This window comes from Spermophilus citellus (genome assembly GCF_964194105.1).
Source record: "Spermophilus citellus genome assembly, chromosome: 15".
Classification (NCBI taxonomy): Eukaryota; Metazoa; Chordata; class Mammalia; order Rodentia; family Sciuridae; genus Spermophilus; species Spermophilus citellus.
In genome coordinates this window covers 84541861-84553283 of record NC_138195.1, presented here as the reverse complement: position 1 = coordinate 84553283, position 11423 = coordinate 84541861, and the positions used below count along the sequence as shown (strand labels likewise).

At 36.4% G+C, this 11423-nt stretch overlaps 1 pseudogene across 1 annotated transcript; it reads right to left on the bottom strand.

The window, feature by feature from the left end:
* Positions 1-4395: 4395 nt before the first annotated feature.
* On the bottom strand, positions 4396-11357 carry LOC308634436 (signal recognition particle subunit SRP54-like; annotated as a pseudogene). The gene is made up of 4 exons: positions 11336-11357; positions 6698-7390; positions 4746-5160; positions 4396-4583 (listed from the first exon to the last, which is right to left on the bottom strand). The product of its transcript is annotated as a signal recognition particle subunit SRP54-like (transcript).
* Between the last annotated feature and the right edge of the window lie 66 nt (positions 11358-11423).

Below are 11423 nucleotides of genomic sequence, written 5' to 3'. Positions count from 1 at the left end.
ATATCCCTAGCCCTTTTTTTAATTTTTATTTTGAGATAGGGTCTCACTAAGTTGCTTAGTATTTTAGTCAGTTTGTTTTTGCTGCTGTGACTAAAAGACCTAATGAGGACAGTTTTAGAGGAGGGAAGGTTTATTCAGGGGCTCACCATTTTAGCGGGCTCCATTCCTCGGGCTCCAGGTGAGGCTGAACATGGTGGCAGAAGAATGTGGCGGAGAGAAGTGACTCACATGATGATCAGGAAACGGGGAGAGACTAAGCTCAGCTCACTCAATACATACCCCAAAGGCATGCTCCCAATGACCCACTTCTTCCAGCCACCTCCTACTTGCCTTCAGTTACCACTCAGTTAATCCCTATCAGGGAATGAATTCACTGATTGGGTTAAGGCTCTCATATCCCAATCATTTCTCCTCCAAACAGTGTTGCATTGTCTCACACATAAGCTTTTGAGGGACATCTCACATCAAAAGCATAACACTTAGGGTCTTGCTAAATTGCTGAGGTTGGCTTTGAACTGGTGATCCTCCTGCCTCACCTCCCAAACCACTAGGATCACAAGCGTGCTATACCTGGTATGTTTAATTTTATAAGGAGTAACTGATTGTCTTTCAAAATGGCTGTGCCATTTTAAGTTACTTCAGTAATAAGAGAGTTTTTGTTGATCTGCATTCTTATCAACATTTGCTATTGTCCTTTTTCAATTTTAGCCATCCTAACAGAAATTCAGTATTATCTCATTGTTGTTTTAATTTTCATTTCCCTAGTTTCAAATGATGTGGAGCATCTTTTCATATGCTTATTTGCTGTTTAAGAATCTTTTTTTGGGTAACATATCTATTAATATTTTTGCCAATAAAAAGTTTGGTTTTTTAATTATCAAGTTTTAAGAGTTCTTATATTTTGAATACAAACACTTAATCAAGTATGTGACTTGCAAATATATTAATCTATAGCAAGTCTTCATAATCTCCAACTTCTTTTAATCTTAGTAGAACCTAAAATATCAGCTTTTTAAATTAATCATGTTTTGGTATTATATTTGGAATTAATTGTCAAGCCTCAGGTTACACGATTTTCTTCTGTGTTTCTCTTTAAATGTTTTACTGTTTTAGGTTTTGAATTTCAGTCTATATTTTATTTTGAATTAATTTTTATGTAAGGTATGTGTTGAGGTTTATTTTTGTATGTGGATTTTTAGGTGTTCTACACTATTTGTGAGAAAAAAATATTCTTTTTCTATTGAATTGATTTTGCTGCTTAAAAAAGAGGTTGACTGCATTTTGTGGACATACTTCTGACTTGGCCGTTCTGTTCAATTTTTAGTATGTCTTTTTGCCAGTACTTCATTGTCTTGATTACTATAGCTTTATGCTGAGTTAAAGCTACAGTAATCAGCTACCTGAAATCAGTAGCTTAAGTTTGTTCAAACAAAGTCTGACTGTTCTTTTTCAGAGTCATCCTAGCTATTCTAGATCTTTGGTCTTTCCATACAAATTTTAGAATCAGAGGATTGAGACTCTAAATGAGCTTGTAGGGATTTTGATTGGGATTATATTGGATCTAGAGACCCACTGAGGAGAATTGATGTCTTAGAAATATAGTCTTCAAAATGAATATATCTCTCCATTTATTTAGTCTTTGATTTTTCATCAATGCTTTATACTTGGTTAGCATCTAGATCTTCCACAAATTTTGCTGGGTTTATATACATAAGTACATTTTTTTAGTGCTATTGTAAATGTATATGTAATGTGTATTTTTCCTTGGTTTTTGCTTTTATTTTTCCCCCAGTGCTGGGGATTGAACCCAGGGCCTCACATGTGCTAGACAAGCACAAAATTACTGTTGAGCTACAACTCCCGTCCTCTGTGGCTGATGTTATCTTTTAGCAGCTCCACTACAATATGTCTAGATGTGGGCCTTGTATTCATGTGCATTATTTACAGACAAATTTTAGTGACAACCCAAATGTCTAAGAATTTGAGAATGGCTAGTATTACTTGATTAATGGAAGAACAGGACTAAGTTTGCTTAAGAAGAAGTACATAACAAAATACTGTTTAGTTGCTGGGTGTGGTGGCACACACCTATAATCCCGGCTAACTTGAAATGCTGAGGCAGAATGATAACAAGTTGGAGGAAAGCCTGGGCAACTTAGTGAGGCTCTCCCTCAAAATTACAAAAAGAACAAAAATGTAGCTCAGTCGCAGAGAACTTGTGTAGATGCACAAGGCCCTCAGTTCAAACCACAGTACTACACAAAAAAGAAATACTGTTTAGTAAAAAGTAGAACAAAGTATTACGTACACAAATATTTGAAAAATTAAAATATTTGCAGAAGAAACATGTTTAAGAATGTGAAAATCTGATTTTTTCCCACTTTTTTTTTTTTTTACTGGTGCATTATAGTTGTACATACTGATAAGATTTGTTACATATTTGTACATGTGCACAGTACAACAATATAATTTGGCCAATATCCCTCACCAGCACGTTCCCTTTTCTTCCCCACCTTCCACCCCTTGGTCTCTTTTCTCTACTAATGTCCCTTTGATTTTTAGGTGATCCACCTCCACCTTTCTTTTTCTCTTTTCTCTCTGGCTTCCACATGTGAGAGAAAACACATGACCCTGGACTTTCTGAGTTGAACTTATTTCACTTAACATAATATTCTCTAGTTCCAGTCATTTCCCTGCAAATAACATAATTTCATTTTTCTTTATGTCTCAATAAAACTCCATTTTGTATATATAACTACATTCTTTTTTATTTATTCACCTGTTGATGGACACCTAGGCTGGTTCCATGGTTTGGCTATTGTGAATTGTGCTGCTATAAATATGGGCAGGCATGTATCACTGTAGTAAGATGACTTTAATTCTTCAGGATAAATACCCAGGAGTGGTACAGCTGGTTCATACGGTGGTTTCACGCCTAGCCTTTTGAGGAACCTGATTTCCATAGTGGTTGTACTAATTTACAATCCCATCACAGTATAAAATTCCTTTTCATCACATCCTCTCCAGCATGTATTATTATTTGTATTCTTTTTAAAAATAAGTTTATTCATTTTATTTCCCCTAGGGAGATTGATGTTGCCAAATTGCCAAAGGTTCTGGTTCCTTATGTGTGCTGTCTTCAGATGCAATGGTATTAATTATATATTGTTCATTTATTGTATTTATTTCATAGTGAATTTTAAGAAGGATAGTGAGAGTCTGAAACATATCCAGAGGAAGATGACAAGAATGGGGAGGGTTTCCAAAATCTTCACGTCTGAGGAATGTGTGACAGGGTTGGTGGTATTTGGAACAGAAAAAGAGAAAACCTTAGTGAATCCATGCTCACTAATTTGAGTCGTTAAGACAGTCCTGTCGACAACTCTCCTGTGTCATTCTGGAGGCAGGAGGGAGACAGAAGTAGGCAATTAGATATATCCTCTAGCAATTAGAGTTGTTTAAAAATGGAATAAACTGGTTTGAGAGCTTCATAAGTGTTGAGAGCCACAGCCAATCGGAATGGCCCCAGGCATTTTGCCAGAAGTAATGGTTGTGAGGCAAGCCATTAAGATGATGTTGGATTGATTCAATTGTATATAGACCCCTGCTGCCCACTACTTTGGAGTTCTGGCGAGGATTTCCTGGGGAGTTGTGTTGATTGGGGAAGTTCCAGTAGAGGGAGTTCCTGTTGGTGTGGTGTGCCGGAGAGGAGCCGCGTGGGTGGCGTTTGGGAGAGTTCCTGGGGAGTGTGCGCGGAGTGCTGTTGGAGTTCAGGCAATAAAGTTTCCTGTTTGAACATACAAGTGCTTTGTGGCGGCTGGGTGATTTGTGCCCAGCCAGACTGCGGCACATAAGTACCCCTTTACTGGAAGCAAATTTTAAGAAACTGAATGATCATCAGTGAAAGATAAGGAATCTTGGGGGGAGATTGGACAAGTTTATTATTTGCATTCTTTCTTTTAATAATCATTTTGAAGTTTATTTTACAGCACTTTTATTGAGACATCATGTAACTTATTGACCAGGACTGTTTACAAATGTAATGTTTGGCCTTTGAGACGATTAAAACCGTTGAAGTACTAAAATTTGACATCGTGATTTGTTTAACTTAAGGAGGGTTAAGATGATGAAAACTAAAAGAAAAATTTTCAAACAGAAATATAATTTTCACAAAAACCCTATATTCCTCCCTTACATGAAAAGAAGGGAGGGAAGGAGAAAGAAAGGGAAAAAAAAGGTGTGTGTGTGTGTGTGTGTGTGTGTATGTGTGAAAACGCAAAGAAAAAGAAGGCAAGAAAAATACTCTTTTTTCCCTGTTTGCAAAATGGAGGGAAATCTCTGAGGTCTCAGCACATAATGTAATCAACCAAGTCAGTTTATATTAAATCATCTTCTTTACATATTATTGAATCCCATCATGCCTTTCACATTGGCAGCTGCACCCTGTTGAAACTGCCTCTTCACTGACTGAGGTCCTGCCATGGCACCCATGTGATGAAGAACTCTTGGATCCATCATTTGGGCCATTTGTTGATTCAATTTTGCCATCTGTAATTGGCTCACATTCTTAGACATGTCATCACCTTTGAAAAGTCCCTTGATATCTCCCATCTTTTTTACTATCTGTGTGAACTTGATATATTACATCAAAAGTTCCTGAACATCTCTTGTTGACACGCCTGATCCTTGTGCTCCTCTTTGGGTTCTTCCTGTTTGCTTACTACAAACCATGGTGCCATCTGTACTGTTCAGTTCTTGATCATTTATACTATCCATTATTGTCATTAATTTCTTTATCCTTGACATTGACTCCTTTGTTCATTTCCTTTGCTTATAAAATCTGTTCCAAAAACCAGGGATCAACCCCAAGATCTGACTGAATGGGTCCATTTTAATGACATCTTGAAATCATTCATACATGTCTTATGATGTAAACTGACCATGTTTCAACTTCTCTATGAGTCCTTCATTTCATCCAATTTCAACTCATTGACTTTATCTATCAGTTCTTTAATGTCACCCATACCCAGAAGTTTGCTGACGAAAGGCTCAAAGTCATCAATATGTTCCCCTGTACCCATGAAAACAATTGGACTTTTTGTGGCAGCAACCGCACTGAGTGCACCACCTCCTTTTGCATGACCATCAAATTTCATCACTCTTTTTTTTAAAAAAAATTTATTTATTTTAGTTAGGTATAAATGACAGCAAAATGCACTTTTCTAAAATATTTTTATACCTTTATTTTGTTTACTTTTATGTGGTTCTGGGTATCAAACCCAGTGCCTCATATGTACTAGGCAAGCGTTCTACCACTGAGCCACAACCTCAGCCCAACAGAATGCATTTTGATTCATTGTACACAATAGCAGCATAACTTTTCTCTGATGGTACACGATGTAGCGTTGCACCCTATGTGCAGTCATACATGTACCTAGGGTAGTAATGTCCATCACATTCCACCATCTTTCCTGCCCCCATACTTCCTCCCCTACCCTCACTCCCCTTTGCCCAATCAAAGTTCCTCCATTTTTTCCCATTTCTCCCCAACCCCATTATAGATCAGCATCCACTTATCAGAGAGAACATTTGGCCTTTGGTTTGGGGGGATTGGCTTACTTTCCTTAGCAGGATATTCTCCAATTCCATCCATTTATCTGGAAATGCCATGATTTTATTCTTTTTAAAATGCTGAGTAATATTCATTGTGTATATATACCACAGTTTCTTTATTTATTCATCTATTGAAGGGCGTCTAGGTTGCTTCCACAGTTTACCTATTGTGAATTGAGCTTCTATAAACACTGATGTGGCTGCTTTATATAGACAGAGGAGTGGAATAGCTGGGTCAAATGGTGGTTCCATTCTGAGTTTTATAAGGAATCTCCATACTGCTTTCCAGAGTGGTTGCACCAATTTGCAGTCCCATCAGCAATGTATGAGTGTGCCTTTTCCCCAGATCCTTGCCAACACTTATTGTTATTTATATTCTTGATAACTGCCATTCTGACTGGAGTGACATGAAATCTTAGACTAGTTTTGATTTGCACTTCTCTAATTACTAGACATATTGAACATTTTTTCATATATTTGTTGATTGGTTGTATATCTTCTTCTAAGAAGTGTCTGTTCAGCTCCTTAGCCCATTTATTGATTGGGTTGTTTGTTTTTTTAGTATTAAGTTTTTTGAGTTCTTTTTTTTTTTTTAAGAGAGAGAGAGACAGAGAGAGAGAGAGAGAGAGAGAGAGAGAGAGAGAGAGAGAGAGAGAATTTTTTTAATATTTAATTTTTAGTTTTCGGCGGACACAACATCTCTGTTTGTATGTGGTGCTGAGGATCGAACCCGGGTCACACGCATGCCAGGTGAGCGTGCTACTGCTTGAGCCACATCCCCAGCCCTTGAGTTCTTTTTTTAATATTTATTTTTTAGTTGTAGGTGAACACAATATCTTTATTTTATTTTTAAGTGGGTGCTGAGTATCAAACCCAGTACCTCAAGCATGGTAGGTGAGCGCTCTACCTCTGAGCCACAACCCCAGCCCCCAAGCCACAGGCCCAGCCCCCTTGAGTTCTTTATATATCTTGGAGATTAGTGCTCTATCTGATGTGTGTGTGGCAAAAATTTGTTCCAAAATGTAGGCTCTCTCTTCACCTCATTGATTGTTAGTTTTGTCACTCTTACTGAGGCTACATCTACTTTATCTTAGCCTTAGCTTGGGCTTCACAAGCCTGACCAATGGAGGCATCCATCACATAAACAATGTTATCAGGTTGTATAGCATTAGCAACTTGAAGTATTTCTTTGAATAATGAGTCTTCTTGTTTGTGGCAGACACTTGTCTCAACAACAATAATTTCAAAAAAATGTTATTTTTCAATTTCTCCACTCCTTTAGAAGCAATGACAACAGGATTCATTTCTGTACAGCTTCCATAGAATAGAATACTTGCTTTAGTAGCATTCTGGTTTAGTTGATCAAAAGTCCCTGCTCTAAATGTGTCTGCATGTATCAAGCAGGTCTTCCAACCTTTCCTCTGGTAATAATATGCTAATTCTGAACACATTGTTGTTTCACCACTCCCTTGGAATCCAACCAACATAGTCACATTCTGTTTTCCTTCATTGGGTGTCCATGCTCTAACTCCAGGGTCTACAAGCTTCACAAGTTCTTTAAAGACAACATGTTGAATCATTTTTCTTTTGTTAAGATCAGATGCTATCACTTCAAGATCAATAGGAGACTTAACATTTTATCTTAGTTGCTTCATTAGTTTAACATCCACTTCTAATAATGCTCTACATACTTCTTTTAGCATAGCACTTAATACCTCTTCATTGATGATGGTGGCAATGCCCAAAGAGTGTAATGATGTTATTTTTCTTCCAAGGTCTGCTTGAACATTCTTGAAGACTTTAAGATGTGCTTATGAGGAACTCTTTTGCCTCGTGAGGAGATGACATCATTCAGCATAGTCCAGTCTTTCTGGAAGAGGACATACTTCCAAAAGGATCTGGGGAGATGTTTCTTTGTTTTGATTGGCTTTGGTTTTACTTTTTTACTATTAAATAACTGAGGCAGCAAAGTTAGTGGCAAAATAGGGTCTCTAGGGATACAAACTAGGAAAGAAAGCCAGGCCTCTAGGAGTTACTTTAAGAAAAAGGGATTAGATCCAAGGAGGTGCTCTGGGGAAACTCCGAAATGGGGCATCTATTATTTATATTCTTGATGACTGCCATTATGACTGGTGTGTAATGAAATCTTAGTGTGGTTTTGATATGCATTTCCCTAATTGCCAATGATGTTGAACATTTTTCATATATTTGTTGGCCATTTATATCTCTTCTTTTGAGATTTGTTTGCTTAAAATGTTTGCCCATTTGTTAATTGGGCTATTTGATTATTTGGTGTAAAGTTTTTTAGTTCTTTATCTATTCTGGATTTTAATCCTCTGTCAGAAGAGTAGCTAGCAAAGATTTCTTCCCATTCTGTAGATTCTCTCTTCACATTCCCAATTGTTTTCTTTGCTGTGCAGAAGCTTATTAATTTGATGCTATCCCACTTATTAACTCTTGCCATTATTTCCTGAGTGTTAGGGGTCTCATTGAGAAAGTCGTTGCCTGTGCCTATATGCTGGAGTGTTGACCCTATGTTTTCTTTTAGGAGGTGCATAATTTCTGATCTATTTTCTAGGTCTTTGATCCATTTTGATTTAACTTTTGTGCAGAGTGAGGAATTAGAATCCAGTTTCGTTCCTCTACATATGGATAACCAGTTTTCCCAGGATCAGTCATTGAAAAGTCTGTCTTTTCTCCAATGTATGTTTTTGGCATGTTTGTCAAGGATGAGATGACTTTATCTCCGTGGGTTTGTCTCTGTGTCTTTTATTTTGTATGATTGGTCTATGAGTCTGTTTTTATGCCCAGTACCATGCAGTTTTCGTTATTATAGCTGAAAAACCTGTTCTTTTATAACTGGTTTATTGAAATATAATTTACATGCCATCAAATTCTCCCATTTAAAGTATATAGTTCTATAGTTTTTAATCCATTCATAGAATTGTGCAACCATGAGCACAATTTTTCTGTATTTTTATTGGTGTATTATAGTTGTACATAATGGTGGGATTTGTTGTTACGTATTCGTACATGCACACAATATAACAATATAATTTGACCAATATCATTCCCCAGTATTTCTCCTTTCCCTCCTCTCTTCCCAACCCTGGCCCCCTGGTTTCTTTCCTCTACTGATCTCCTTTCAGTTTTTATGAGACACCCACATACACACCTTCTTTTTCCTTTCTCTTCTCTAGCTTCCACATATGAGAGAAAACATACAACTCTTAACTTTCTATTCTCAATGGCTGCCATTTTGAGTGGAGATGAAATCTTAGTGTAGTTTTGATTGGCATTTCCCTAATTGTTAATGATTTTGAATCTTTTTTTTCACATATTTTTGGTCATTTGTATCTTTTCTTTTGAGAAGTGTCTGTTTAGTTCATTTGTTTATTTATTAACTTTTTTGTTGTTGTTGAGTTTTTTTATTTCTTTATGTATTCTGGATATTTATCCTTTGTCAGAAGAGTAGCTAGCAAAGATTTTATCCCATTCTATAAATTCTTTCTTCATTTCTGTTTCCTTTGCTGTGCAAAAGAAGCTTTTTAATTCGATGCCATCCCATTTATTGATTCTTGGCATTATTTCCTGAGTTTTCAGAGCCTTATTGAGAATGTCATTGCCTGGAGCATTTTTTGAGCATTTTTATTACCCCAGAAAGAAACCACATACCTATCAATAGCCATTTTCTATTTTCTCTGTAATCCCCACCATGCCTTGAGTTTCATACAAATTTCTAATCAGCTTTCTCTTTCCATGGATTTTCCTATTGTGAACATTTTATATAGATGCAGTCATACACTATCTGGACTTCTCTGTCTTTCCCCACTCAGTATAAAGTTTTCAAAGTTCATACATGTTGTATCATGTGTCAGTACTTTTTTTAATTGCCAAATAATATTCCAATGTTGCATTTTTGCATCATAATTACCATAACAATAAGTAGCTCTGTACTGAAGCCTTTTAAGATGGACCCACTAATATAGAATGAGTGGATCAAGGAGGGCCAACTTTTTAAAATATTTTAATCTTATTTATCTGTATACTTCAAAGGATTACATGTAATGTGATTTTACTTTAATTACCTGAAAAAATCAAACAAATATTAAAGAAAGAATCCTTTTTTACTACAGCACTCTCCCACTCCACCCAGACCCCTTGGACCTGTTCTTGTAGCCTAAAGAAAGTAATTTTCTTGAACTTTTACAAATATTTTCAATTCATTTTTAGAAAGCATTTTTTCTCTCTCTACATATACATGTATGTATGTAAACAAACTCATTTTTAAATGTTTTAAATTGCATGTTGTATGCAGGTTAATAGCTTTAATGTGATGCCTGTAACATAAATCCCTATGTGCATTATTTAACAGAACAAAAACTAATTATACCACTTCTATCCTCTCATCAATATTCATATCATATAAATAAACCATAAAGTAATGGGAGATCTGCATCCCAATAAGTAACTCTAATAGTCATCCTAATAATTCATACCATGCCCTCAGGATAATACCATATTGTATTTCAGGTGGCTATTTTAATTTAGAGGAGGGTAAATGGAATTAATTTCAAGGGGCTTCGGACTGAGTGTGGGACCAGAACACTTAGTTTTATTATAGATTTGATAATTAACTCATCCTTAAACTCCAAAAATATTACCTAAGTGTAATTGGAGTACACAATAAAACCAGATATTTAAGAGAATGGAATTTTGTAAAAGAATACAAATACCTAATGGACACTCTGCTTATGTTTGGTAGAATGTGAGAAAATACTCTGGTTATTTAGGTTTGGAGGGAACTCTTCCAAATTGCCCAGCAGTCAGAATGACAGCTCAGGTTTAGCATGTTTCCCCACTGCCATGCAAGAGCTAGATGGCCATGATTTGACACTCAGTTCTCCTGTATTTTACTCCCCTCTGGAAAGAAATTATTTCTTTTCACAAAATACCCAGTGGCAGGACATTTTCGTGGAGTTAAGTTTGGATTGGCTCATACTTCTAGCCCCTTTCAATTCTGAGGACTAAAATGCAGTTTCAGGGAAAAGGCCACGTGGTTGTCTTCTGGAGATCATCACTGCAGCTGATCTGCAAGTACTTTGAATTATTTTATGAAAAATTAGGGAAAGGATTGAATGATTAAAAACTCAAACCAATTATTTTTTAATTTTTAATTCACTCCACTAAAAAAAATACTTTGTTGCTATTTTTAGATCATTCTACCACCAAATGACCCATGCTAAAACACTATATTGCCGTTTTTATAAAAGCAGAAAGCAGTGCAACCATTTTTTCAGTTTATTTCGAGTCAATAGTAAGCAATATACTAACTATTGACTCGAAATAAGAGAAAGATACTGGTTACAGGATTCATCAAATTACCAGGCCTCCTGCCCATCTATACCGGAGAGAGGAACGCAGCAAATGGAGTTGGACATTTGCATAAAATATCAAATGAAGAGTGATCAGAAGCACTGTGCTGGTGTCCTACCTATGAGCTTAGGATAGAAAAATCAAGATGTGCAATAGGTCTAATCCAGGTTGGATTTATTTTCTATGCTAACTGATCAGTGTAAAAGAACTTTGCCTGTTTCAGTTTATAATTAGCAACCATAACCCTTTCTCATACCGGTAATTAAAAAAAAAAAAACAAACCAGCAACTAAATGCTGCATTCTGGTTTGGCGTTTTGATCTTTTTCTTCTCTGTTCAATCCTTACCCTTCTCCTGGAGAGTAGGCATTATTACTTTTCCCATCCTTTAGGTGAAGTTCAAAGAGCACAGGAGACTTGACCAAAGGTTAGCCAG